This window comes from Lepisma saccharinum, chromosome 4 (genome assembly GCF_977018435.1).
Source record: "Lepisma saccharinum chromosome 4, izLepSacc3.1, whole genome shotgun sequence".
Taxonomy (NCBI): Eukaryota; Metazoa; Arthropoda; class Insecta; order Zygentoma; family Lepismatidae; genus Lepisma; species Lepisma saccharinum.
In genome coordinates, this window is record NC_139232.1 from 66,689,992 (window position 1) to 66,713,842 (window position 23,851).

Consider the following 23,851-nt stretch of genomic DNA (forward strand, 5'->3'; position numbering starts at 1 on the left):
ACCCTGTTTCCATTGGAAATCCTCCTTGCATATTTTAATTGAATGTGCATGTGCTATCATTTGGTGCCGATAGTTCGGGATTTCACTTAAATAGGTCGCGTGAGAAAATATAAGTCTTAGTTGTCTTCAGTTTTCCGTCAGATGAAGTAGTTATTACAAAAGAAATCCGTTTCTAGTTGTTTTCAGTTTACGTTGAATCCGGTTATCGCGAGAGAGCTCCACAGGCATCATAAGTTTAGAAAAAGGAGCGAACGAACGATCGGGAAGTTAAAGTTATCGTTAGAATATCGGTCTACGAAGTTCAGAGTTTGGAGCCGGAGTTGCTCCCTCGTCCGTTTTCATACAGAGTAGGACCACGTCGATCCAAGGACCAGCGGAGAAGAGATCGCCGTAGAACTCCAGGTAACGAACATTCCTTGTCTTTCCTTCCCCTGCCTGTTCAGTCAAAGGTAGTGTTTAAAATTATGTCCGTGTGTTGTTCTTTACGGGGCTAGTCCCCTTGCAGTTTGAGTTAAAACGTTCCTCTCGCTTAGCAAGCGAATGGTTAAAGGCTGTCATAGCCTATCTACGATCCCCCTCTTAGACTTTATACACATTTTTTAAAGTAAGATTGCATTTTGTTTAATTTCATTTTCATTTCAATTTTTAACCTGAAACTAACAAATTTAATGGTCATTTTTTAGGATATTCTATAGGTCATATACCTATATTTCTTAGATCATCAACTTCCGCTCCCTACTTATAAATATATTAAATTATGTGGATACCTGATGTGAAACGTACGATGCACGATCAGAGAGCCTGAATGTTGCATTGAAAACTGCAGAGAACAATGACTGACTTATGAACAGTGAAAGGTTTTTCCATGCTCCAATGGGATTATATTTATAACTATAAATAAACAAGGGAGAAGGACACAGATCAATATCACCATGTTTTCTTTTTTCCAGTCAGTCTGTTTCCTTCCTCAACACCTGAAGACGAAAATCCATGTTAATTTCTCTCATAATTGTTTCATTATCTATTAAAGAAACCACGTATGTCAAAAATAGACGCATTCTTTCTGTGAAAAATCCCATGTTTCGCACATCGTACTTCTCCATTTACTGTTATTTGGACATTCACTTGAAAGTTAAAACTTAGCTTAGTGTGTTTGTTTTCACGTGCATGTGTGTGAGAAGAGTTGTGTGCACTTGTGTTTGATGTTTTTCTGGGCATTATTTTCGTTCGAAGCATTAATATAATTGTAAAATATGGAATTTACTGTAATGAAAGGAGTGAAAATATAAACCCAGTCCGTCAGGTTCGTTCCCAAACAACATTAAATAATGGAACGTAACGTGGACCGAGTTCTATTCCATGTCGAGAACACGAGACATTTCGATCGACAATCTTCATATCGTATTTCTCTTTGGCATCACTACTCAATTTACAGAGATGTATACCCGTGACTGGTATACAAGCCGCAGAATTTCAATGCTGGTTGGGTTGTCTAGTCACAAGGCGCTTGGTGGTCAGACATGGATGGCTTGCTTCAGTGCTTCTTCAATCAGGTCGTTACAACCCTGCAGTGTCCGTGACTGTACATTGTATAACACCATCAAATACAAATGACGCTGTTTTTTGTGATGTCTTATAAGGAACGGATGCTTGCAAATGGTGCAACAAACTTTTTAATAAATTTAATCTTTGTAAACCAAAATCAATAACACACCATAAATTCAAGGGAATCCTGTCGTTTACTTTTACTTTCTTTCTTTTTGATCGCTCGATACAACCTAATTCTCCCCCGCACACGCACCCTCATGTTTCGAAGATATTTCGCGATTAAACAAGAACACATTTATTACACAGTTTATGCACAGAAAGTGATTTAAAAATTAAAAATTTTGTGGTTTAGGAGACTAAAGAAGTAGAAATACATTCCGCTTGACATACATGTACGGGTTTTGATGTGTTGATGGGTTGGCAATACTGCCGATTCTCTCATTGTCTGCGATACGAAGAGCTCGGCGGTTCAGGTAAGACCGGAATGGTTTATTCTGAGCGCGGCTTAGAAGGGATTTTAAAAACATTCTCATCGATTCAATTTCAACATCACATCTATTGTGTTAGAGCAAATGTGTAAACAAAACTGCATACACATTACACACCAAACTCTCAGATGATTGAGCTTCTTTCAGATTCAAAATGCGAATTTTAACTGCCTCCACACTTCCTGGTGTGGAATACGCCATTTTATTACGTAATTTGGGATGTCTGAGCAAGATTTGTTTTCTAATTCAAATTTCCGTATCCTCTCCAACCAGAGGCGGGCCAAAGCTGGAGCAGACTGGGCCATGACCCCCCCCCCCCCCCATGCCTTTCCAAGAGGAGGGCTGGCCCATCTTTTCTTTCCCTTTCTTCCTTTATTTCCGAAAGAAGGAAGGAATTAAAGAAGGAAGAAAGAAAGAAAGAAAACTCAACCCTGATTAACGATATATTCTTATAAATCTTTGAATGATAGTGACAAAGGTTCTACATTAGCATCCAATGTTAATTATACATTAGCCATTGCCTAGTAAACTAAATCGAAAGCGAAGTTGTGCCTAAGTATCATCGCAGAAGGAACCACGTGATCTGCTCCGCGCAGCTTCACTTTTGAAAGTTGCCTCTCTGCAGGCCGCTGGCGGAAATAGTAAGGCGAGACCTCGCGTTCAATCGACCTCAGTAAAAGACGATCGATATTAGCCTTTCTGCCCCATTACCACTTCTAAATCGGTGTTGACGGAATGTTGTATTCTCAGCAAAGAACAACTTGAAGTGTACCGGGAAGAAGTCAACACTTTTACTCCCGCCTTTTACGAACCACACAACATGTGCTGTTGTTGTTGTTGTTATGTTTCCACGGAAACGAAAACTTGAAACTGTGTTTCGTTCTGGTGAGGTGGCGCTGAACCAGCTTGTTTTGTTTCGCTACTATCATAATGCTAATTCCAAGGAAACCGGTGGTTGTATTTTCTGTTGGGAGGCGGTGCGTTCAAAAGTAACAATTACGCTGTTCGTAACACGTTTGTCACTGACAGTTTCTGGGTAGTTTCTTAGCGAATTCTGGCTTTTTCATGAGAAAAGAAAAATCGATGGGCGGAAACTATACTAGACCTTACCAAGAGGCGACGTAGGTACTAATTTTGCATCCCACGATACTGTTATTAACTTCCCAGTGTCACTTCTGGGTACTTTCGTCCCATTAATTATTCAGAAGAGTTATCAAGATAAAGGTTACTCTATGGCTACATATAGAGCATAGAAGTAGTAAATACACCCAGATGTTATTCTTGATTGTTGATGCCACCAAGGGCGCCCGCAGGGAGGGGCCATGGGGAGCAGTTCCCCCCCCCCCGGAGATTTCTGGAAAGAGAATGTAATTCGAATGATGAAATTGTAGCGATATTTTATCACAAAATATGTTATCTTCCTGTGACTTACAGACCGTAAGTTACAGCAATTATTCCTATTATTATTATTTAAAGTAGGGTTATATTGAAACTTGCAGTTTATTTTACACTGACTATATCTAACTATAAAAAACAGCTTTTTGTCAGTATACATTTATGCATATTGTACAAATTGCAAATGTATGTAATTTTAAAAAAACGTAAGTGATAGTAGTACTAGTAATAATAAAATAATAGCAACAATAAAAGCCGTAATAATATCAATAAAAATAATAATAAAAATAATAACAATAGAAGTTTCTATGACCCTGCCCCCCTGAGGAAAAATCCTGCGGATGCCAAGATGTAAGGGGTGCCGGGTTCGATACCAGGTGGAGGTACATGGTACAGTGGTTCGGATCCCACTTTAAACTGTATGTCCAGTCCCGATTAGCCTTTCTGTGCATAAAGTAGACTTAAAACAACAATGCAATCAAACAATCAAACACCAAGATGTGTCACTTTTTGCTAACATTGTGCAAAACGTTAACTGTTTGAAACTTAGAAACACTTCAGAATTCCACTGACTGATTGTACTAGATTAGCTTCACGCATAGGTGGTACTGGTACAGTCAAGGACAGTTCTGGGTTGTAACAACCAGCGGCGGCTCAAGGGGTAGAGCCGCCGTGCCATGGCACTACCCTCAGAAGAAACGCATACGTCGCCAAGTAAAGTTAAATGAATACATTGATAGTTTACAGACAAGGAGATTCGTATCTTGCAATCGGTCAAGCTGACGTGACGACCGCCCCAACCTCCTCACTGCATCGGCAGCTGTTTCGTTCGTACCCTCGCGAGGCAACAGTCCGTGCCGCTCAAGAGCTGGCCTAACCCATGGACCTAACCAAGTTGACACACGTGCAGAGGGTTGAAGAAGTCTCAGCGAGGAACATTTCCACAATGAGCCGAGAACAAAGTGGCAGGGGGCGGGGCTAGCCCATAAGAAACCGTGCCCGTCTTCGCCTGGCCCAGCGAGAGAACTTTGGCAGTGTTGACATAACACAGTTGCCAACTTCAGAGAAAAGTCGCTAAATACGATTGATTTGTAAGACGGGAAGTAATTTCTGCCTACTTTTGGAGAAACGAACCTAGTATTTTTCCAAAGTTAAATGAACATTTTTGATAATAGATAGATGCACCAAGGGGGCCAGACTTTTTTAGAAATATAAAAGTAAAAAATCCTATGATGATGCGAGTTTCCTTTGGCATTTCGACAATTTATTTTCATAACAAAGATATTTTCGACATCCAGTTAGAATACGTGTGCATGGAGGAGGAGAAGTTGATAGGATTTGTTTTTCCTTTCCTTTTGTAATTGTTATATTTTTAGGGAAGTGTCCTGTCCACGTTACCAAACGAGGATAAACATCTTGGCCAGTAGCGCAACCTCAAGGAGGGGGCGGGGGGGCATTGCGGAGGTTGTTTTTTTCTATTTGCTTGATCACGTTGGCACTACCCATCATAGTTACCGCCGGCCGCCACTGGTAACAACCATTGACTTTCAATGGTATCGTTACAACTGAGAACTGTCCGTGACTGTACAAGAGGGTGCTGAGGGTGTTAGTGCCCTGCCAGTGGCGCCAGCACAGAATTCTGTTCGGATGACTTGAAGGGTGGAAGGAATATTTTCACGTGAGTTATGGTTCCTGGGGTCAGTAGATATTTTGGGGCCCTAGGCAGTATTATGGTATGTCTGATTTTAAAATTTTTTGCATATTTAAGAATATTTCAGTTATATATATATATATATATATATATATATATATTACACACACACACACACACATACATAAATATTGTTGATTCCACCCACAATGTATTTTAAGTTGTCGCCTGATCAGTGAAGCTTATCTATCGCCACTCTCAGCAAACTGTAAGCAAAGGGTATATACAGGGTGTCTCATACGTAATAGCGCAAACTGACACAGGTGAAAGTACACGATAATAGAAGCAAAAAAAAGTCTCAGTAAACATGTATCTGCAAAAGAGCAGTTTTCGAGATAATCGCGAATATGTGATTACAAGTCGCCACTGACTTAATTGTTTGTAAACGTCGTCCTAGTTGGTAAAATGCTAATAATACAGTAAAGTTCCATTTTCACTCCGCAGCACAACTGACGTGACTCCCACAGTACGGTTAGACTGTGTTCTGATTGTATCCATCCTGTTTGATTACAACGCCATCTCTCGGAAATGTCCTGTTTTGTAAACAAAGAGCAAACCTCGGAACGCGCAAGGAGTAAAGCAATCTGTGTTTACAAAATGCAATCAGTGACGACTTCTAACCACACATTCGCACACATTACTAGCATTTTACCAACTAGGACGACGTTTACAAACAATGAGGTCAGTGGCGGCTTGTAACCACACATTCACAATTATCTCGAAAACGGCTCGTTTGCAGACCCATGTTTACAGAGACTTTTTTGCTTATATTATCGTGTACTTTCACCTGTGTCAGTTTGCGCTATTACTTATGAGACACCCTGTATATACCATTATCTGTGTTATAAGATACATTCAAGTCAGAACGTGTCTCGTTATTCGAGATACCCTACAACTTTCCACAAGCATTGAAAATCGCGTGGATGTACGATAAAAACGATGTTTGCAAAAATGGCGCATCAGACTTGTGCAAGTCATCTTCACCTAGCATGATAGAATTCTACAGGAAACGAGAAATTGTTGGATTTCGCTTCTAACATATTAGCCTGAGATCCAGTCTATACCACTGTAGACATGTTCGGGCCAACAGAGTATCTATGCGGATTCGTACTTCAAACCTACTGGAGTAACAGAAAGACTTCGGTAGACATCTTGGTTTTGGTGCGACACTTTTTAGACGCATTTTTCAAAATGGTGGATTTGCTTGATTGATAAAAAAATTAATGAACACTATTTTGATCGAGACGGTATAAAAATTCGAAATCAAAATCTAGCTTTAAGATGTTAATATATCGAAAAAGATGTCCTAATTTTATTTCAGATGGTCTTCGTGTCATTGTTTGGTTAATCTCAAAGATGATGATGAGTAATGAAATTGATGACGGGACGCTCACCAAAAAAAAAAAATGCCGGGATTCGAACCCGGAATGGTCTTCGTGTCATTTTGAAAAATATAAGATTCAAAAATATAAGCATAACATATATCTAGATTCAACTCGTTTAAGAAGAGAGATTATTGCCACTATTGGTTGAATTTATAATTGGTATGAACAAAATATAAGACTTATCTGTAAATAATCAGTTAGATATCCTCTTGTAATATCTGACAAAGTCGCATAATAGAGAAAATTTGATTTATGTGCATTTTTTCAAGACTCGTGTCGCTTTTACAAAGGCCTAACTCGTTCTCGTCTCTGTTTTAACCCAGTTGTCTCGGTCTCGTTTCAGTACCAAACCTAATATTCGTTGCCAGTGTCTGCGATTAAGGGGGGGGAGGGGCAACCCCCATATATTCCCACTTACCTCCGCACTATGCTAAACCTTATCTACCGGGAAAGTAAACTGTCCTTGCCCCGCAGTTTTGGAACCCAATCGGCACCCTGTTCGTTGCAATTGTATGGAAACAGATCCGTACTCATAGAGACTCAAATCACAACAGAACGTTGATTTCCTAGTCATTTCTGCGACCTTCACGTGTCAAACTGTATTTATTCGCTCTACTCCACACAGGGCAAATGTCACGATATCCATTTTGTACGAGGCCTAAATTTAGACAAGTTGATTTGAATGGACGCCCTTTGCATATTTAGCGTCCTTGCATCCAAACCTAAAAATTATATTTAATGTATTCAGTTCTTGATCCATTTCACGAAGGTTATTTTCGGAAAATATATATAAATCTATACTTTAGCTGTGTCCGTAGGATTGACTCAACCGATTGATTATTAGAAATTAGTCGGCATTGCGACTATTTGTACCCTTCTCAGAATAAAGGGACGTAAGTTCATTAGGAACAACTATCATGAGAGCAAATATTTTGTGGAAATGAGCTGCTGATTAACCAATTAAAACCCAAAGAACAACTACAATCACTACTCAACTGATTAAGGGGCCTCTCCAATGATGTTGTGATAATGTCGGCGAATTGAAATCAAGGGGTCCCTGGTTCGACACCAGGTGGAGGCACACTTTAAGCTGAATCTTAAAACACTCAAAGTATCCAGCTTCTAGGTTTCCCCACTGTGCTATAATTGTGGTTGTTAATGTTCAGTTTCCAAAGTATCAAGCTTTACATTGGGTGTATTACTGAATTAGGTTGTTCTTGTGCCTACAAAAATGTGCTACATACGTCAAATAAACGGCTCTAACTAGGTTACTGCCAAGGGGAGCCAGGGGGGCCATGCCTTTCCCCTCGAGCCATGAAAAATTTTAATTTGAACATATAAAAACCTACAAAAATTACGTTTATGGGTTTTCAAATTTTGCATGAATTTCGATTTTGTCCTTGCACAAATGAATAGGTTATTTCTGGACAAAGACAGGCTCTAGAAGTCTGCAGTCTGCAATATTAGGCTACTTTAGTTCTATAGCCATTGATGCAAGGCTATCAGACGTTCCGATTTAGTCGGGACAGTCCATTCCTTTTAATCCATGTCCCGACCTTTTCGCCTCGGCTCGGTCACAAATGTATCACATAATTAGAATAGAGGGGAATTTTCTATAATCTTTACAGTATGAAAGAATGGTTTCTCAATGACTGCAATGCAAAGCCAACCATATAAGGGGCATTTAGCTCTCCACCCGCACTGCAAAGTCTGTGGTCCCTTTTCGCCACCACTGAGCAGAAGGATAAAAAACTTTGTTTTCTTTCTCAGACATCAGGGCTTTTCTGCAACTGATGTCCATTCTGCCACTCAATGGCTTAGGTTAATTAATATTATGAAAATATGAGAATCCACTTTACAGCAGAATCGTCGCTACATTTTTTGGGCCAAAAAATCGTCTGAAGTATTTTTAACATATATTGTTATTTGTCCAAAACACTCAAGAAAATAAGTTCATTATTATTTACGAAATTTTGCCAATCGGCATTTGTTTTACTGCAACTTTTCTTCTCTTCTACTTGTAATTGTCTTGAACATAAATACACAGTGGTGTGACCCTACAACAGACAACTTTCACAATGTGCAGAAGACATCAAGGCCAATAAATCGATGCTACGAGCCGTTGATAATGGCATTTTCTATCCCACATGTACGCAACCCCATTTAATAGCTTCTTGGTTGCCACTGGCATTTATTTTTACTGTCGAATAAGATTCTCAAAGCGAAAATACACCATAGAAACAATATTATGCCAGCAGACACACTGCCAGGGTGAAGTCACTTAGCCGTTCCCTTCAGATAATTTATTTACAGGGTTCGCACTGGCTCCAAAGTCCTTGACAACTGGAGGAGTCAGGAAAGCAAGACTAGGACTGAGGTCATTGGAAACAAATGAGTTTTTAAGAAAGCTTTCAAAACCTGGAAAAGTCAGGGGAATTAAATTATTTTTGATTGGCAGAATTTGTAACCGGAAACACGTTTCCTTTTATCTTCCCAACAATCTTCCTTTTTGGGTAATATTGCTTATAAAAAGGTTATTTCATTTTATTTTTCATTTATTTTCAAAAATGTTCAACAAACGTGATTCATTTGATTAACTTACAAAGTTGAAGTGTAACTCTTATTTTTTAGCATGTTAAATCATTACACAGTTATGTAAAATACCAGGAAACGTCAGGGACTTTGCAAAATGGGTGTAAACTATCATCTATCAACCCCACACACATGTGTTGCTTTTCGTATGCTATTTGAATTGTTTGCATTATGCACACACGTAGTTTACCCCTATCATACAAATTTTTTTTTCGCTCTCTGACATGAACATATGTCAGTGTCAACTGAAAAATGGTTGCATACATATAGGTTAGAAAATACTGTTCAACATTTTGTAACAAAATGAGCATATTTCTCTACCCACCCTCTCCCATATATATATATATCACCGTGTATAATATGAGAGAAAATGTATTTAAAATTGGTCTATGGGTCTGCCCCCCCTTCAAAAAAAATCCTGGGTACGGGCCTGGTTTCGTATCTCAAATTAGGACTTTTATAATGCTCTTGAAGAAGAAGTTTATCATAGTCTTGATATATGCATAATGACGCAATATCAAGTAAATGCAAATAATACTACAAATGTTATCTTTTAATTTAGAAATCCACGATTAAATATGACATGTTTATAGAAATGTTAGTAAATGTTGTTTTATCGATTTCATTAGTTCAATATCCATTCTCATCGTCGCGATTAGGCTAAACTGAGAGAGAAAGAAACCGAAGTAAATAAAACAAACCTGAAACTACAATTCTATAAATTCTATCATGCAAACCCATAAAAATCTTTGCTAAATATTTGGATTTCTGCCCTCGTTGTAATGAATTCGAACTTCGACATCTTGGTTTCCGACCCAACGTCTTCACCACTACACAAACTCATTTCTCAATACTCAACCCCCTCCCCCCTCCCCGCCCCCCGTCAACCTTTTTTTCGGTTCATCCGAGATCATTGGTGAATTCTTTGTAGTCACGATACAATATGTTAATTCTTCAAGACTACGTTTTAGTAGACCTTCAACGGTCATTGGAGTTTCTGTACCAAGGCTATGGAAACCGGTGTCCTTGCCAGAAGCTCAATAAACGATCGATTTAAAACTGATGTAGTTGTCCCTGATCACGTACAGTATAAATTCCATTATGCAGGATCTAACAATTACTGGCATTTCCAGGAATACCTGAGGGGGTACGAATGGTTAGCCAATCCTATAGTATCTAGGAAAGTTGACCTAAATACTGCTAAGTAAAATATGGATATAACAGATAAAATATAGAAATATTGAATTGATGCATAAGTTCGTTGCGTTTTTTCACCGTAGCAAAAGTATTTTTATTTGATACTAATTTGAGTAGTTATAGACGGGGCACGAGCAGCCACCCCCCCCCCCCCCCATAATCTAACAATTTCATAGTGAGCTCTCTTAGTGTAATTTAACTGAAAATCATGATTTTAGCTGATTTTCCAAGTGTAAAAAACTGAAAATTTGGTTTACGCAAGAGCTTAAATTTCAATTTTATTGGCGGTCAGGGACGTGATGCTGATCACATCACCCCCAATCACGACCGGATCAAGAAAGTGTGGGGAGTTACCCCCACACCCCCTATACGCCTTCATGCCGTGGTGCTAAGCACAGGGGAGCACTTTACCTTTTTTGTCTGAAAACAGTTTCTGCTTTCCTTTACTTGGCGTATGTACTAATTCCATTTCGTACACATGCTATAACACAGGGTGACCAGACATACTCTTTTTAAGACTATTATACTCTTTTAGAGGTTCATATACTCTATACTCTTTTCAATTTGCAAAAATCCCCAAATATACTCTTTTCCTTGCTATTTAATTTCATTCATTATTTTACGCGTAAAAATACCTTAAAATCCTCAGAACGGAAAACGTCAAGATGTCAACAAACTGAAGTATTTATGTACTCCTTGACTCAAGAATTCCCTATGAACAATTTCAAGTGTCATTTTCATATTCCATCAACAAGCAAAACATATTTCAAATTCATTAGAATTTAATGATAATGATTAGGGTTGAGCCGATGCCACTTTGAACCGATACCGATGCCGATACTCTTACAGATTCCCACCGATAACGATACCGATACTTGAAAATTGCAATAATTAAAATTTGTTCAAAATATTGATCAATATTGGTGTATAAATATTCTCCTCCAATTATATGCATCAACATACCAAGAAATTTGCTTTAGAATATTCAAGAATTGCATCAGAATATTAAAATAGATTTTATGTAGTCACAAAATATAGTTTTTTGTGCAAAATTAGTGTAAAATAAAAAGGAAGTTTTAATTTTGCATAATTTCCAGGATAATTAATTAGACTGTGAAGAAGTCGCGCGGGATTTTTGCGGACACCGTGAAAGAGCAAAATGCATGCGCACCTTCAACCTGTAGACTATACTTTTTTTGGTCAACAAATATCTGGTCACCCTATATAACATCAGAGGTATAGCATACATGAAATTTCATCTGAAATTCCACTAAATGTATACAGTTATACTGCGCTGAGTACTGTCAATACAGAGTTTGTAAACAGTGCTTTCCACGACTGAACTTTCATCACAACTTTGCCCTCACCCTCCCTAATCAGAGGGGTTGGCACACCTACGAGTTCTGGTCGAAGTTAATCTAACGGAAAAGAAACAAAATGCAGAAAGTCGTTAATGGAAACTTGAAGGCGAGAAGACACGTAAGGAAAAAAGTTCAACTAAAAATGAGCTGAAAGAGCGATCGATGATACGAACCACGTTTTCTCCAACAGTTGTTCGTTGCCGTGGTGGGCGTTCGATAAAATGTCCTGCCAGAATGACTACAAATAGTCGATACGAGTGGAGCTCACCCTTATTGGATAATGCCTCTTGGTCTAGCAGTTATGCTTGGAAGCGAGGAAGGCATATTTCAAGTATCGAGCAACAGAGCGACGAGAAATAACATCACGTTCATGGTCGACATTATAAGTCCTGATTCGAACGCCACTACTTCAAATAAAGTTTCGAAGGATCAGTTTTTTCCTCTGACAACCATATATCAAGTCCACATGGAGCCCAGTAGATCCTCCTTTCAAACCTTGCCCACCAATAGCGTCCGTTTTAGGAACTGACAGTACTTGTGAAGTCTACGTGGAGTAAATGAGATGTTGCCAATTCAGTTTCTTTAGAGACTTCATAACGTAAGGTTGCGGTTATCCTTGCTAGGTTGTGTTATTGTGTTGTGCCTTTTCTTCATGTATACAATGTGGAGACCTTGGGAGTGTAACGTTGTTGCAGTTCGTGTTGGATGTCTAAACACTGCAGTGTTTCTCAGAAAAACAGATGCTGGCTCGAAACCAGATACGCATCAGGTCGGCTTCGTCTCTACCTATGTCAAAGATACCGAACTGGCGTTCTAATCACGACTTGAACATTACAATGTGGCACTAATTAACGGAAGCTGGTTCCTCCGTGTTCAACTATCAGTGTCTCAGTCACTACCAGAAATAGAGATGAAATTTGGCAGATGGTATCAAATAATGGTTTGCCCCGATGGAGGCTGCACAGTGGTTAGGATTCAACTATAAACTGTAGGTCCAGTTCCGATTAGCTAATCTATGCATAAAGTGGACAAACAAAAATTCAAAACTCGAACAATGGTTCGACGCAACATGCCCGTTTCGTCATGAGAGGAATTAGTGTTGTGTCGATATCTCGCAAACCAACAACTCTAAAGGTTTACAATTTTCAGAAGCCAATGGCCTAGAACAGAGGCGGTCAACCAACGGCACGCGTGCTATGGTCAAACTTCGTAAGTGGCACACGCATGCTTGCAACATTTATATCTATATTTAACATAATACATTAAACATTAAATGAAATATGTTGATAATTAAATTAAATTGCATGTAAGAAATTTGTCATTCAGCCGGCAATCAATTTACAGGTGGACGTATCCCATCCCTGATCCCCTTCCGGACCAACGATTACCACATTTTCTTTTACAATAATTATATCAATATCTCATCGTGATTTTTTACCCACCCCGTACATACAATTACTCCCAAAATTGAGCGTGCCGCATATTGAATTTTATATTCTGTTTTTACCATTAGCTACACACACGATCGCGAGCGCACATAGTAATTACATCCAATTTCAGGATGTAACCTCCATTTTTAGCCCCTCTCCCTCCTCTTTTGGAGAATTTTCTCCTGTACCCATGTACGTATTGAACTTCGGGAGAGCTTGTGTTAGAAGAGAGGGGGGGTAAAATAATGAACGTCTCTACCTCACAGTATTAGATTATTACGGGTTAATAAGACCCTGGAGCCTGAAACCACATGGAGTAAAATCACCTCTGGTATTGTGTGCGATTCCCTGTCGACATCAACTGATTGGCTCATACAATCCTTACGGACCCATAAAGATTTTTACACCAATCACTAAAACAAACGTACTTGAACAATGCATTATCCAAATGTTGACACAGCTTTCTGAGAAGCCAGAGATTCATGCCCTGGGCAAAGCATAGATGTTTCACTGTGTTTGTCCCATCATCTGTTCAACAGATCATCATTCATTCCTATCGTCCCGATTAACCAGAAAGATAAAGCGACTAAGGTAACCTGAAAAAGAATGTCATTACTTTCTTGTACAGTACTCGAGTGCGCGTCAAATTTCCTGCCTATGGCCTTGAACGGCTGAATAGCACCAGCGAATCACAGACGTGCGGCGTTGCCTAGTTCCGTGACAAGGAGTTTCGCTCAACCACGCTGTCTCTTTTCCGTGTGAGATTTCGACATGGCAACGCTGCAGTGCGCTGCTATTGCCTATTGCCATATGCAGGAGATTTGACGCGCACTCTAATATCGAATCTCAGTGCTTATGTATTTCGTCTCTTTTTTCATTTATGTGTAATAATATGTAATATTGTATAGAAAAAATATAATAATGAATGGGTTCTTTCTACTCGTGCATTTGTAGAAAGAACATATCCTATCGTATCTTGTTCAACTATTCCTTAATTCTATATTGCTGATTTTCAAATTCGAATGTAGCAGAGTTAAAACCGACAACACAGTGAATCGGTAATTCGAAGGATTCCACATTCGAATGTCCAAATCAGTCACATTGAATAAATAAATACTCGAGCCGAAAAGAGAAGATTGCTTGATTGGTTGGTTTGGTTTATTTTACTTAGCTTTTCTGCCACTTTTGGCTAATCGCGAAAATGAGGATGGGTGACAATATGATGAAATTAATGTAGGGACACACTCAAGAGGACACCCACGCCGGGATTCAAACCCGGGCCTCCTGGCGTGCTAACCACTCCGACACGGAGATCGGCCGAAAAGAAACCACGAAGTTGTCTCTCTCAGTGTAAAACAGAATCTTGAAAGTCCTCGTACATTACGACACTGTCTACAGGGAAAGTATAGAACAGGCGATATTTAAACACTTACTATAGATTCTTCACCATGTGTAATCTGTCCATAGGAACACCAAATTCGTCCCCGCTTCTTTGTCATGGAAGCTCGGCTGTCGCGTCCAACTTGTTATGTAATCTGGAAGAAAGGAAATGAGAATGTAAATCTCACTGAAATGCACATAAATAAATCAACAATATAACCTAGGTAGTTAACTGTGAATCGTAGAATTAATCACAATACCAATATGTACCAATATGGGAGCCATGATAGTCCAGTTGGTATAGGGTTTGCCACCACACTGGAGATCCGAGTTCGGTTCTCGAGATGAGTCATCTGAGACAGGATTTTTTCCTTCATGAAGAAGCTCTGACTTTCACTCAGCTTCTTGGGCAACACTGGCAGGTAAACCAGGTCGGAGGTGGTAACAGGTCATATCACATGGCCAAGGTCGAGAATATGTCGGACCTTCCACACTTCCTATGTGCCTTCATGACAATGAGGAGACAGCTTTGTCTTTTCTTTTCCATTTCAGTTCTCGAAGACATGTGTATGCATCAAACTTAGAGAAAATAACTTTATAGTTAGTAAACATGCATTACTACGTTTGTAGCTAATTCTTTCTCTAACTGCCAGCCAGGTTCTGAAGGTGTACCTCCATGTCATTTATATCTATAATTGTATGTATAAGGAAATTATATGTATTGTCATGACGATTACAGATAGTTATACTATAGGGTGACCAACTCTCCCGTATTTCCCAGGAACTCCAGTATTAGAGTTAATTTTTGGATCCTCCTGATCCCGTATTGACATTCTATTTCTCCAGTATATTTCATTGACAATCAAGATCACGAAATTTCAATTCATTCAGATATAATAAGAGTTCTGCGAGCCATACAAAACTTCAAGTCGACTGCAAGACCTTTCAGGTTTAGCCTACGGCGTGAGAAGTGACGTCATACCTTGATTGATGCTAGCAGCAACAGTGGACAAATTCAGGGTGGTGCAAAAGTAGATTGACAGTCTTTCCTTTGTGTTTCACAGGTCGGTGATTCGTAATGGCGCAATATGACAGTCCACGACAGAAAATGGATCCTGAAGAATTACTGGAAATATGAAAATGCAGAAACTGTGCGCCAGAAGTGGAGAGAAATCTTCCACACTATAACCAAGTACACTACAATACTACTGTCAACCTACTTTGCACCACCCTGTACATATAGGTTAGGACTAACAAACAGTCAAATTGTAATTTTTAATTCCGTATTATGATATGTATATTATATAAAATGTGAACTAACTATTTTATTTAATATTATACGTTCCATGAACATATGTGAGTGACAACGCGCAATGAAAATTTCAGCAAATTTTTCTGGACTAAATCTCCCGTAAATTCAGTGCCACAAGTTTGACATCTGCCTTAAATTGATTGCAGAAAGTTGTACTACCAAGCTACTCATGTCATGCAGGCACCGTAGCCTGGTTGTGTCCGACATATGGTCGCAAAATACCCAGAGCAATATTTTGTTCCTTTATTAAAAATCATATTAATTTCTGGCTGAAAGTATTGAGTTCTACAGGAAAAATTAATTAGTGTGCCTACATCATACTCTCATATGATAAGTTGAGCTTGAGGGAGCTGTGCTATTTACTCCCCTACAACACTCCCACACTTTCAGGTTCTCTAAATCGTCCCAGTTCGCTAAAACTGTGGAAGTTGCTTTCGCATAAACTTCATCCTATGCTACATTGAAGGTTGTTACTTGAGATTTTTATGAAGTTGCCTGTAGATGCTATACTCTGTCCAGGGAATCTCTAGAGCGAGCGAACGTAAACAAGCAGTGACTCGAGAGGGACCGACCAAATGAACTCGTGAGAGTAGAGGTGAGTGCAGCTATCAGCGCTCAGCTTGCAGCAGCCGCACTGCTTTGCTCCGCCCACTCGCTTTCTCCCCTTATCTTCCGTTATGCAGCGACCTTGCTCCACAGATTCAAGACAGAGTATTGTTGTCGATGTAGACTCTTATTGCCTAATCGCATGTAAAAATGAGAAAAAATAATGCCATCACAGAATTCGCAACCGTCGACTTGTAAGTTTTTTTTATGCTTTTACGTGGGGTGTAAGGGGTAACTTTCTGGGAAGGCACTAAAGTGTCAATCTGTCTCGTCATCCTTGAAATTGCATTTTTGCAAGCCAAATAGGGTCTGGCGCATAGACATTAGCCAGTATATAATCAACTGTGTTCTGCCTCCTACCTATACCGTCGCAATTAGCCGAAAGTGACAGAAAAAGCGACATAATAAAAGAAAAAAGCAATCAGCTAATACTGATATATTATTTGCTTCACTCTGACCTTGTCATTTTCATTTCACCTTCAACTTTCGGCAATTAGAGATCAAAATAAGGTATCGAGTGATCATTACTTTGCAAGTTACACAATGTTCAATTCCAGTCATTCGTTTTAAATTTCAACTAAGTTTACGTTGAAAGAAGCACGAACGCATTAGCCTTTGTTTACATCCAATGATGTGTTTCTGAGAGCTGTTATTGATCCTCGTTTTTAACCCTGGAGATTCTGACGTTGATTCATTAGAGTTCCAAAATTAGAACTTGAAACAAAAGACAAACTAGAAGGGTCTTAACATCTTTGTAAACAAAATTCTCTAAGGAAATAAAGCTTATGATTTTTTCGCAGTAGACCCCCTCCGGCTTGTCACGGATGCTAAATTTTGCTCTATTTATTCGAACGTCTCCTTTTTGTATAAAGCAATTACCAAAACTAAAGTCTTATTTTAATTCTTAAAGCCAGTAATTTATTATTTTTCCTTAATCGTCTATCACTAATCCAACAAAAACTGGGGGAAGACACCAAAATATCAACCTCTCTTCCAAGAAGTACACCTTGGACTGAGTTTTGCAGACTAGCGAGGCTCTGGCGTCTGGGTTCACAGGTAATATAATCATCTGTGGGGCCTATGTTGTGTGCTGTCTACACAAGGCCGCGCATAACGCTAGAGAAGGGGAGAAGACGAGTGGGCGGAGCAAAGCAATGCGCTCTGCTGCAAGCAGATGGTAGCTGTAAGTTTGGGAGTATCCATTCATCAATTTCATCATGTCATCACCCACCTCCATCTTCGCAAATTAGCCAAAAGTGGCAAGAAAAGCGAAGTAAAATAAAACAAATCAATCAATAATTTTCGTTATCTTCCTACAGAAATTCCGGGAACAGGGTGTATGTGTGTGAAAGTGCGTCCATTCATCTATCTCATCATACCAGGATTCATCCTAATTTTCGTAATTAGCCAAAAGTGGAAGATATGCGAAGTAAAGTAAATCCATTCATCATTGCAATTGAAAAACTAAAGATATCCGACCTCTTAAAATAATATGAACAATGTTTCTTTGATATAAGCTACGCGCTGACCTATAATAAACGTGGTTACCTATTACCAGTGGCGTGCCCAAGGTGGATTGTTAGGTGTCACAACCCCTCAATATTTAGCCTAATGTTCCTTAAAAAGGACGTCAAAAGCAGGAAAAGGCGGTAAAATGAAGGCTGCCAAAGTTTTAAAAAGTATACGTAACCACCCTTTCCTTTCGAAAATCCTACGCACGCCACTGCTTATTACCGTAGAATTGATTATCTTCGAGTCGATTTGAACATTCCTTTAATAGTGAACAGAGAAATTGGATAAGACTCTCCCTAGAGAACACTTGCTAATACAAAACTGAAGAGATGAAAAACCAGTTTGTTAACATTTGAAGACAAATTCCTTTAATGTTGTGTTAGCAAATCGCTCACAAAATTTTATACAACCCCTTTTTATTTAAGAAGAAAATTCTAACAATACAAGAGGTACATATAGCTTTAGTGACTTTTTGTCATCATTGAATTTCCGCAGCTCATTGTCAATCGCAAAAAGGTTAATCAACCTCAAGTTTATGAAGCTTACAATTCTCAATGGCCCGTAACCTATTTTTAAACATTTTGTTGCTATGAAATTGAAAGATCGGAGAGCGATCACAACGTAACGTCATGTCTTGCAGAGGGGATATCTTAACGACTACTTCCATGTCTCACGTGACTAGATGGGCGGGTCCATTGCGAAATATGTTTTAAGATTTACGCTTCGCCGTAATCTTAACGCACACGAACTGAGATAAACTGATACGAGGAGGACTTGTAAGGTTCCTGCTGCGAAATTGCAACACTGCACGCAATTGTTCATTGAACTTTAGATCTTCCATGATATGTCTTTCCATTGATCCTTAGAGAAAGAGTAAGAGTGTTCTATACTCCGCCCCGCAATGCAATGTATCAATGCGAAAAGTTTCACAACGTACAGAGGTCATTAAGGCAAAACAATACTGTTTTTCATCGACGCTACGAACCCTCAAAAATGGTATTTTATCCTGAGTATAATTGCAACCACGCAGCACAGGCCCGTAATTGACATTCATGAACTCACTTTATAATTACTACCAACATGATACATGCCTTAGCTACCAATAATCAAGTAGATATCCGCTTGATACGTGTAAAGCAGACGTGTAGAAAATTAATTTTGACTGAGGTAACTTTTTCGTGTAGAATACCAGCGTCTCGAACTAGACCGAGAGTCTCCAACATCTCGTCTCGATTGTACAGAGGTCAGTCTTGTTTTCGGTAAATACAAATTTAGGACCATGGAACTCAGTGGCGTGCCCAAGGGGTGGGGTGATGTGGGTTATAACCCCCTTTCGCCAAGTATTCCTAAAAAAGAACGTCAAAGGTAGGAAAATATGACAAAATGAGGGCTGACTACCAAGAAAAAGTATACATAACCCCTCCCTTTCGAAAATCCTGGGCACGCCACTGATGGAACTATACAGGCTACGGTGAGTGACTTGAGCAATTTTTATAATGCAGTGCAAAGACATGAACGTTCGCAGAATCACATCTGCGCTTGCATTCAGTAACTGAAGACAAGTCATGATTCATAATTCTAGCCAAGTAAGAAACCGAAACCCGTCCGTTTATTTAAGATCGAAACTTTATGCTAATAGGATGTTTCTTATTTTCAGGGTTAAAGAAGAACGTAATTTAATTTACAGTTGCCCTCAAATATCAGGTAAATCATAATTTTATTTATGGTTGGAATTTAAAAGTTATATCGAAAGGCTGTTTTCCTTCTTTAAAAACAGTTCAGCGAAGATTTGATTTTACGGTATGTATGCACTTCACACACTCAAGCCCGATACGTCACCATTATGCACATTATTGTAAGTAGGGATGTGTGTAGGCCTATATTATATTTGAAATTGTTATAATTAACCGAAACGGAAAATTCACCCATCGCTTGCCTATCACGAAAGGTCACGGCACGCCCCTGGCTGAGGGATAAAGCTCCAACAAATTCGCGTTCCTCTCTCAACTCCGCGGAACTAATATGCATAGGCTACCTCGCAAGCTCATTTGGTGGAAGTGCACTGAAAAATAGTACGTTGCATGTTTCTATTAAAAAGCTAATAAAGGTGCACCAAGCATACTGTTTAATTCACATGTTAACGCCTCTTGTAAATAGAAAGAGCAAATTCTCCCACATTGCACAATTTACTACCTAGGTAGAGCTCTCTTTTTTATCTTTGCAAATAACAGCTCATCATTATCCATCAAAAGTTTTATTGAAAGAAAAACATTTACTCCATGCAGTGGAACGCCCAGAGGTGGGAATATTTCATCATATTTTCTAGAACAAACACTGGATATGCAAAAACAGAAAATATAGCCCCTTGAATGCCAACAGCTATTATCCCTCTTGCCATTCAACTTTTTAATGAAGATCCTAAACTCCCTAGTGGATGAGTTCAGCAATACACTATCAACATTAAATAAAAAATAGAGATTATATTCACACATTTAAAAATATTATAGAAAATTCCTTTGAACATCTTTCAACAATGTTATTTACTGCTGTAGCAAGTACTAAAAGATGTTAAATCTACACTGAAAAAGGTATGTGGCAGAATTATATGAATTCATTACAGTTACAGGCATGGGCGTATTTAAGGGGGGTTCAACGGGTCCAACCACCCCTTGTTTTTGGTTCAGTAAAATTACCAGATTACCTGTTCTGTCTGCTTGTTCATACCAGCAGAGTGAATCCCATACGGCACAAAATTTCTCATATTTCTGAGATTATCATATTATCACTCATCGTCATCCTCACCGTAAAAATTAGCTAAAAGTGGAAGAAAAGCTATGCTAAATAACAAAAATCAAATTTTAACACACTTTAATTCTAGTATCCCCTCTCCAATAGACGTCCTCATCAAAAGTGGCCACTTATACAGACAGTATTTACTAAATTTAATAGGGACATGAACTACAGTTTGATTCAAACCTGAATTTCCTTACAAAACCGGCGATGTTCGGGGTGTAACTGTACAAAAATGCGACAAATATTGTATTTTTAATTACACACATTTCTTTTTACAATCCTAATCTACCGCTTTTCTATTTTCTAATCGCGACAACGAGGATATGAATGATGGAATGAAATAGATGAAACATCGAACGAAAAATAACACCAAGGTCCTTTCGGAACTAGATTTTATTTTGATTTTTTATAATTTAGAATCACTTTTCTCCCATTTTTGGCTAATCGCGACGATGAGGATGATGGTGACATGATGAAATTGATGAAGTGACACTCACGAGAAACACCCATGTCCAAGCCGGCATTAGAACTTTGGGACCTCTGGCGTCGTAACGCGCTGTGCTAACCACTCCGCCACGAACGTCAGCTGCCGGAACTCGAACCTAGAAGTTTTGAAGATGAAGTCGTAAGTTGAACACTCAATGTAGTTAGCCACCGACGCGGGCAAATATCCAATAGCATTTAGGTCCACTTTTATTCTCGACTAGGCTAGGTCTACAGTTTAAAATGGGATGCCAACCACTGAAAAAGCCCAATACAGAAATTAGAATTCTCGCGACAGGAGTAAATTCGCGGAAGTTTATTCTTGAAAAAAAAAAAAAACAGGTGAATTGATATTATACAATAAGAATGTGCGTTTTGGTAAATTATCGCAAACTTCCTTACCTAAAATTCACTTTCCCCAGAATATAACACCTTGCTAAGTTCACTGTACGAGCAACACTTCACGAAAAACTCTTCCTTAACACCAGCAGCAAACACGCGACTTGCTAAGCTTCGAAAGGAATGCGCGCTCGAGCAGTCCTCACCAAAAGTCGATTGAATGGACTGTTGGGCTTTTTTCAGTGTGTGTGTGTGTGTGTGTGTGTGTGAGCGCCTAAAGCTTTGGTGCACGGCTTCTACGCTGGCCTATAAGAGCGTGCGACGCGTGGAACACAAGGAGATAGGAAATCAATCGACCTCGAATGCTTATCTGAATAACAATGGAAGGTCGATATTCCCAAAGAGCCGTTCCTCGGTGTTGTCACTCGCGAAGCAAAGGTGGTTCGAGCACCTTTACGTGGCGATGCAGTCGAAGTGGTAGAATGGGCCTGGTCAAAGCAAACTATTGTACGTGGCAGCAGCCCTGTTGTGTCCCCACGCTTTTGATCGGCATTTATTCTCCCATTTAAATACATAGGGAATTTGATGCCGAACATGCTGCTATTACATTAAATTGCAAGTTTAATATCATCTTAACCTCAGAAATAATGTCTGAACATGATAGTTGAATAATCAGTGCTGTAAAAGTGACTTTTGAAAAGACGATCGGCAACAACAGAAATGATATCGGAACTCAAAAAAGCCTTAAAATTTGCACAGCACTTTTGTACGTCACTTACAATTTTCACAATTTAAGTGATCTATTGTTAAGAATCCGGTAAAGAATAATGCCTAATAATTCCGCGCGACTGTACTTATATTTTTATAGTTGTTTCTAATAACTGACTTTTTTTTCACGTGATATTATACTTTTCTACGTAGCTAGTAAATATGGTCCTTTGTTTTATATACACACATTTATCGTCAAGAATAGTTATTGCAAAAAATATTTTTTTCTTCTGTTTCATGTCTCGCAACCTCTAGGGCTATCTTATTTACAGGAATTATAATTTTAAAATTGTTGTTACCAAGAAAAAAGAAGGACGAAAATACTAAAGGAGAATATCTGCTTAATACAATGAAAACATACGTTAATATTAAATTATCGGATAGGGTATAATGTCAATCATAGAATATAATAATATATATTATGCGTTTACGCACTTAATACATTTTTCTTTATGATTTTGCGAGTTTCTTCGATTCCTACCCGCCGTTGAATTACACATGCTCGCAACCAGAAGAAAAGCAAAGCATAGTGTAAAAATTTATTTTTTTTGTACGAGGGTGGTTTGAAAAGTTCTCGGAATCACCACCAGATGTCAGTGCTAGGACAACGAGGTTCCCGCATAGTAATAGGCCATCCTTTATTAATAAACACGTGGCGCGTCAGTGTTCTGGGTAGAGATCTGTGGTGCGGACGTCACTTTGTAGTTGTTTCCGTGCAGTGCTTTGTGAAGATGGAAAAAATCGAGATTCAAGCAGTGATTAAGTACTTCGTAAAGAAAGGTATGAAAGCAAAGGAAATTCATGCCGATTTTCTGAACACACTGGGGGACTCTGCTCCTTCATATTCAACTGTTGCAAAGTGGACAAACGAGTTTAAATTTGGTCGGGACAGCTTAGAAGATGATCCACGTAGTGGTCGCCCAAAATGTGCTACTACCCCAGAAATTATTGAAAAAGTGCATAAATTGGTCATGGAGGATCGCCGACTGAAAGTGCGTGAAATTGCTGAAGCTATAGGAAAGTCATCCGAACGGGCGTATCACATTTTAACAGTTGAATTGGATATGAGAAAATTATCTGCAAGATGGGTGCCGCGACTTTTAACACAGGACCATAAATGCATCAGAGTGGACATTTCCGAACAATGTTTGACTCGTTTTAAGAGAAACCAAACAGATTTTTTGCACCGGTTTGTGACGACAGATGAATCGTGGGTCCACTACTATACCCCAGAGACAAAACAACAGTCAAAGCAGTGGAAACATGTTGATTCACCACCACCAAAGAAAGCAAAGGCAATACGGTCGGCCGGAAAGGTAATGGTGTCAGTGTTTTGGGATGCGAAAGGGATTCTGTTGATCGATTATCTTCCCACTGGTCAAACAATTACAGGACAATACTACGCTAATCTCCTCGACCAACTAAAGCATAAGATACGGGAAAAGAGGCCAGGTTTGGAAAGAAAGAAAATCATCTTGCATCAGGACAATGCCCGCCCTCACACAAGTGTCGTTGCCATGGCAAAAATTCATGAACTTGGTTACGAATTGT

At 39.1% G+C, this 23,851-nt stretch overlaps 1 protein-coding gene across 1 annotated transcript in view; it reads right to left on the reverse strand.

Annotated features, from left to right (window-relative positions):
* The window catches only part of LOC145987183 (uncharacterized), a 281,807-nt gene extending 259,838 nt beyond the window's left edge, over positions 1 to 21,969 (reverse strand). The window contains exons 1-2 of the mRNA XM_083121696.1: positions 21,596 to 21,969; positions 14,541 to 14,642 (exon numbers count right to left, since the gene is read on the reverse strand). The gene's annotated coding sequence lies outside the window, so the exon portion shown is untranslated. The remainder of the gene's footprint in view (positions 1 to 14,540; positions 14,643 to 21,595) is intronic.
* Positions 21,970 to 23,851: the final 1,882 nt, after the last annotated feature.